The 7,085-nt window shown below is 43.6% G+C and overlaps 1 protein-coding gene across 1 annotated transcript in view; it reads left to right on the top strand.

Annotated features, from left to right (window-relative positions):
- The first annotated feature begins 2,993 nt into the window (after positions 1–2,993).
- The window catches only part of LOC114658759 (tetraspanin-1), a 40,734-nt gene continuing 36,642 nt past the window's right edge, over positions 2,994–7,085 (top strand). The window contains exon 1 of the mRNA XM_051932969.1: positions 2,994–3,158. The gene's annotated coding sequence lies outside the window, so the exon portion shown is untranslated. The remainder of the gene's footprint in view (positions 3,159–7,085) is intronic.

Here is a 7,085-nt window from a genome sequence, read left to right as displayed (position 1 = left end):
GTCAGGGGGACAGTGAAAGTGTGGGAGGTGATTTTGGGGAGTAACATGGGGGTAATGGGTGTCTAGTGGAGTTAACAGGTGCATTAGTGACCCAAAGGGTAATGCAAGGGTTCCATATCCTTTGTAGGCACAATCCGAGTGGCAGCAGTTTTATTTTTGCCTTGTGTATTTTTTTGGGTCTTTAAGATTTTTTTTTCGAGTTCCCAGCCCACTCCTTTAACACTAAATTTGGACTTGATGGTCAGGAGGGCAGATATCTAAGCAAGATTACCCTTGTTGGTCATATGTGTATAAAGACGCAGTTTCCATTGCTTTACGACTTCATATAGCACTATGAGGGTCTTTTGACACTGGAGATGTGGTTTTATTAGATAGATAGATAGATAGATAGATAGATAGATAGATAGATAGATAGATAGATAGATAGATAGATAGATAGATAGATAGATAGATAGATAGATAGATAGATAGATAGATATGAAAGGCACTATATGATAGATAGATAGATAGATAGATAGATAGATAGATAGATAGATAGATAGATAGATAGATAGATAGATAGATAGATAGATATGAAAGGCACTATATGATAGATAGATAGATAGATAGATAGATAGATAGATAGATAGATAGATAGATAGATATGAAAGGCACTATATGATAGATAGATAGATAGATAGATAGATAGATAGATAGATAGATAGATAGATAGATAGATAGATAGATAGATAGATAGATATGAAAGGCACTATATGATAGATAGATAGATAGATAGATAGATAGATAGATAGATAGATAGATAGATAGATAGATAGATAGATAGAAAGATACTTTATTAATCCCAAGGGGAAATTCACAACTATTAGAGCACATCCTTGTTATCATTAGCTCTCCATATCCATTGAAGACATACGGGAGGTCAGGCATTCGAGTGAATTCTGTAGAAGTTCACGGACCCCCACCTCCCACTTTCACCCAGTTAAATACGACTCAATCATTTTATTCCAACAATGAAGCCACCGACTCCTTCATCCTGTATATAAATTCGATTTTAAAAACAAGAGCCATTAAATATCGAAACACAGGTCTTTACGATAAAAAAAAAATCTGTCAGCCCCTCATAGTTTTACTAACAGACACACGCGGGCACCGTGTTTGTCAACTCATTGGGGTCAACTCATTGGTGTGTCCCTTCGTTAGCTGTGTGCCGCTTTGCCCTCTTCTGTGTCTGTGAGGGACTCTCATGCCAACCTGGACGTGCCGCATGCGCAGACAGTCGCCCGGGAGTGGACGTTTAGAGCCGACAAGCGAAGCGGTTTTCTCAAGAAGTGTCAGTGACGAGGAGAGCCAACTTGTTTCGGGCTTGGCAAATGACCGCAATGTAAGCAGGAAAGAACCCAGGATAAGGGCGAGTAAATGACGACATTTCTAAACTTAGCTCCTCGGTGACTCCAAGTGAGGAAATTCATTTTTCTTTCCGTGTTGTAACTTTATTTCAGGACACGAGCAGGTGCGTCACTTAAGTGTGCCGTCCTTATCGAGTCCCCGTTACATTCAGTACGATATCTGCTTCTTTGTTTGTGTTCTCACCTCCATAAGAAAGTGCCGCTTTAACATTACAAGGTCGCGGGAGGCTGCAGCCCATCCCAGCAGCATTGGGCACAAGGCAGAGCCCACTCTCGGACGGGATGCCCGCTCATTGCCTGACAATATGGCTTCAGTGTCTGGCGCAGGTTATATTCGTTGAGAATTTATAAATAAAGTGCCAGCTCACCAACTTGGTACGAACCCACTCTCAAACAGGATGCCAGTCCATTGCCTTATCCCAACCATCCATCCATCCGTCTGTTTCTTATTCCTCTTGTCCAGGGCTGGGCAGCTGGAGTCTACCCCAGCAGCCATGGGGCTCAAAGCAGGAACAGAACGGCAATATGGCTTCAATATCGGGCATAGTTTATATCAACTGACAACTTACAAAATAAAGTCAGTCAGTCAGTCATTATCCAACCCGCTATATCCTAACCAGGGTCACGGGGGTGTGCTGGAGCCAATCCCAGCAGCCACAGGACTCAAGGCAGGAACAGAACCTGAGCAGAACGCAGTTTACATTCGCTGACAGTTTATGAAATAAAGTGCGAGCCCAGTGTGAACCCCGTCTCAGGCAGGATGCCAGTACATTGCCAGTTTATATTCCACCCAACTGTTTACCTAACCGGCTTATCCATGGCCAGGTCGCGGGGGCTCAAGGCAGGAACAACACCTTAAAATATAAAATAAGGTTTGAGCCCACCCAGTTGGCACGAACCCAGTCTCAGACAGGATGCCAGTGCAATATTGTAACATCGGGCGCAGTTTAAATTAGCTGGCAGTTTCTAAAATAAAGTGAATTCACCAACACGATGCGAACCTGGTCTCAGACAGGATTCCAGTACATTGCCACTTTCTATACCATCCATTTTCCTAACCCGCTTAATAGGGCAGGGTCGCGGGGCATCTGGAGCCTATCCCAACAGTAATCGGGCTCAAAGCAGGAACAATCGCGGGACAGGGCGAAGTTTCGTTTCACTACTAATATGTGAAATAAAGTGCGAGCTCACTACCTTGGTGCGCACCCCGTCTCAGACAGGATGCCAGTCAGTACGACTCCAATATTGGACGAGGTTTATATTCGCTGGCACTGTACAAACTGAAGTGCCAGCTGACAACTTTGGTCCGCTCTGTGTTGGCAACGGTCTATAGGCGTCGGTGCACAGTGGTGACATAGCAAGATGTGAGCCTGGGCCCTGTGCAACATCGACGGGAGGTCCATGGCATCATGAAATAGATTGTTGCCACGGGTGGCCCTAACCCGCCTCCCCAAAACAAACGTTAAACTGCGATACGTGGCGTCCAGAATGAGTAATAACAGGCGGCACTCGTCCTCGTGACCGTCACTCCTCTGATTTCCTCCAGAGGGCAGCATTTACCGTCTTTCCCATCACCTGCTGAACCACGGCCACACCTTTCCGAATATTTCAGTCACACGGGCCCTCCCCAGGCGCCACTGGCTTAAAGGAGCACCAGGGCGAGAGCGAGCAGTTAGCGACAATCCCAGCTGACCGGCGGGTCTCACTTCTTCCATTGTCGTCACAGCAGAGCGTAAAGCTCCCACCGCTCAGGTAAGACAACAGACCCTCAAGGGTTTCTTTGCCCATTCCTTCCTCTGCGCACCACCTGTGTGATCCCACCTTTCAGTTCAGCGGAGTACAAAGCGGTTTATATCGCCGGGCTGTCCTCAGAGTGCAGTCACACAGATACATGAAAAAGGGATTATTCTCTTTAAAACTACGCCAGTTCTTTAACTACAGTTGCTGTTTTTGTTGTTCTCGTAAACAAGTCTTTCTCTTGTAAAGGTACAGATTAAGTTGAATTAAGAAAACGGAACGACGCGGAGTATCAAGACGGACAACGATGAGCCCGCGCGCAGCTGTTCGCTGTGTTTCGTTCATCTTTCTTTCTTCTCTCCATTCCCGTGTCCATCTCTTCAGGGTCACGCGGTCTTTGTCTTTATGCCCAGCGCATCCTTTTTCTGGGAAGTATATGCAGATGAATGTGCTAGAGTCCGTCGCGTTTAAACGACTTCCAAGCATCAATCCTAGAGTTCCAGTAACACGAGGCGACGAGCAAGAAGGGAACCAGTGTTACGAAAAATCTCGAAATGTTTATTATGAATAAACACGAACGTTACAAGTTTGCTTATTCTATCGCATCAATTCAAAATATCATGGATTCCTGATTCAACTAATCCACAAAGAAGCCCACCCACCCCGTGACATTCACTTTATACGGCTGACACTCTTGGCGACTTACAGCATTTGAGAAACAACTGCCTACGTTTCTAGTTGAATGACAGACAGGTGAAATGACGTGCTAGTCACATAGGATTCGAACCATTAGGGTTTAAAAGTCTAAAAATTCAATCACTACGCCACCCTGATATAAATACAGAAGGAGCTGGAGGCCCACCAGACTCCACCAATCAATCAATCAATCGATATACCCGGACAGGGGTATTAGCTCATTAGTTCTCAGAATGGTGAGCAGCGACGCTAATCACTACACCACCGAGCCACCCGACCAGAAATGTTCATCAGTCCGCTTTCTACCTTGATTATACGTGGTCGGGGTTATAGAAAGTATATATAAGGACCGGGAACAAGGCGGGGACCACCCAGCCCTGGCTGTAGACCAGAATGGTAAGGGGGCTCCTGCAATACTCTTAAAAATTACCGGTCTGTAATGGCACTTTACTGGGTTGGGTGGTTCCTCCTTGAACCTTTCCTCGACAAAAAACAATTTCTTCGAATATGAAGTTGGTTCTTTGCGCCTTAAAAATATTCTAAATATTAGGGCGGAGTGGTGGCTCTGAGGCTAAGGAGCTGCGCTGGTATCCCGAAGGTTGCCGGTTCGAATCCCCGTCACTGCCAAAAAGGCCGCTGCTCTGCTGGGCCCTTGAGCAAGGCCCTTAACCTGTAATTGCTCCAGGGGTGCTGTGCGCTCTGACCCCAAGGGGTATGCGAAAACTACCAAATTCCTAATACAAGAAATTGTATAAGGCGAAATAAAGATAAAAAAAAATATGTGGACAAAAACAGAAATCTTTACAGTGTAGTAAGCTACGTAACAGGATACAACTGATGGAGAAAATCGGAACTCTGCTTGTGCTATTTTATATGCAGTGATAGTCCTGTGAAAATCCGGACTCCAGTGGGATCACAAATCTGTTATTTCCTGTTCATGGCTATTTATAGATCTAAACAAAAGTTCTTTCTCGAACCTTCGGATGACTGGTTCTGTTGGGAACCAGAAGTGGTTCCCGTAAGGCTTTATTTTTTTACCCACCAAGAAACAGTTTGCCAATGATTTGGGGGGCGGTCACTGTGAAATGTTTTGGTGGGTGGGTGTTGCCAACTTAGCCCGGCTAAATGATCCTTCCTGTAGCCATGCATGGGCCAACTCTGGACGGGACTTCCGTCATTGCGCGTCAAAATGGCTTTAACGTATAGTGTTCAAATCTGCAGAATTTGGTATTAATTTAAATATTCCAAAAAAAGTATAATGAAACGGTTTAGGGGACACATAGCATTGATTGATGATGCGGGGTGTCACCACTCTTTACACTTGGAGTGCTAATTAGTAAAATAGATAACGTAAAACACATAAACGCGCACGCGCCGTCACTCATGCACACGCACGCACTCGAGCGCAGTGCCGGCACTAACACGTATGATGCCCCAGACGAAGCTGGAAACGGCGCCTGATATCTATGAAATGTTTTTGTAAAATATTCATTAATAATAATAATTGTGATGAGATACTATTTCTAATAGAATAAAAATAATAAGAATATAAGATAGGCATGATATAGTAAGTATTAAACATGCAATTCAAGAAATGCCAAGGTTGTAAATAGTATGTTGACCAGCTTTGGAGTGTTTTTGTTCATCTTCCGGTGTGGTTACATATTATGTTTTTTTCTAATTAGGCACATCTATACAAGCGCTCATTATATCAATACATTGTGCCTGCAAAATATAGGAAGGAATGAAAATACATATTTTTATTAATCCTAATAATAAGAATAGTAATAATAATAATAAATTACACAGTTATACAGTTCAGGAGACCTCGGCAGCTATCCGCCTATCCCCTTCTGTTGTAGTCTATGCTAGCCGTCCTTACTATCCATCCATCCATCCATTTTCCAACCCGCTGAATCCGAACACAGGGTCACGGGGGTCTGCTGGAGCCAATCCCAGCCAACACAGGGCACAAGGCAGGAACCAATCCTGGGCAGGGTGCCAACCCACCGCAGCGTCTTTACTATAATAAATGTATTTTATATAGCGCCTTTCTCATGCTCAACTTTTCTGTAATAACAATAATAATAATAATAATAATAAAAATAGTGCATGTTTTTTATATAGCGCCTTTCCCATGCTCAACTCTATTATATAAAAACATCATTTATATAGCAGCTTTCCCAATTTCAAGTCTATCTGTAATGATACCTGTCATTTTTATAGCTCCTTTCTCATGCTCAACTCTTTTTGTAATAATAATAATAATACATGTTATTTATATAGCGTTATTCCCTTGCTGAACTTTTTCTATAATAATGCATGTCATTTATATAGCGCCTTTCCCATGATAACTCTATCTATAATGATAATGCATGTTATTTATATGGCGCCTTTCCCGTGCTAAACTTTGTCTATAATAATAGATGTAACTTATATAGTGCCTTTCCCACAATTCACAGAAATTAAAAATGAGCAACAGGGCTTATGCTTTGGAAACAAATAATATCTGTATTAAACACTGAAAAATGTTAAATAAAGGAGCTCTAATTTTTAAAGAGGATTCGGTTTTTCTTTGATATACTGGATCCGTAGCAACGCCATCTGTGTGTGTCAGGGATGCGGCAGCCCCGCCGATTTGTGTATTTCATGCCGTATTTCTTAACGTTTGAGGTGCTCGTTATTTCTCTATCATCGGCTTTCCTTGGGGTCTTACGAGGCCAAGACGATCACACCTCCGGCTCTCCACTCAAACCTCCGAAAATCTGCACCAATCCATTGTCAAATTATGAATGGAAAATGAGAGAAAGAACAAACTTACTGAAACGGAAACAACACTAAAAAGTAAAACCAACGAAAGAAAAAAAAGTGGTTTTGTGAAGCTGAGCGCGGTGCATGTGAGGATTTAGAAGACCACCTGCATGTGGCTCGTGTAGGTCATCACCACATAATAAGGTTAATGGAAATCGAATAGTTGTGTGGAGTCCGAGCGTTTGTAGCTGAGGGTCTCCTGTTGTATTGTGACAAGACCGGAGGGTTTTGGACCCGCTTGGAGTTTTGTTCGCACGGATTGACGAATCTTGGAATGGAAGACCGCGGGGTTTCCCCTCTGGCTTCTTGAAGAGCGGGGTGGGTAGCGGAGGCGTCGGGGGAATCCGTCCACCTCGTCATTTCGAATGACGTTATCGAAGAGCACAGGTAGTTGAGGCCTTTGGGGACGTCTCCCTTGTAGTTTCGATCACGCAT

This window comes from Erpetoichthys calabaricus, chromosome 10, assembly GCF_900747795.2.
Source record: "Erpetoichthys calabaricus chromosome 10, fErpCal1.3, whole genome shotgun sequence".
Classification (NCBI taxonomy): domain Eukaryota; kingdom Metazoa; phylum Chordata; class Cladistia; order Polypteriformes; family Polypteridae; genus Erpetoichthys; species Erpetoichthys calabaricus.
Note: the sequence above shows the minus strand (reverse complement) of the source record. Positions and strands in the feature narration are given on the sequence as shown.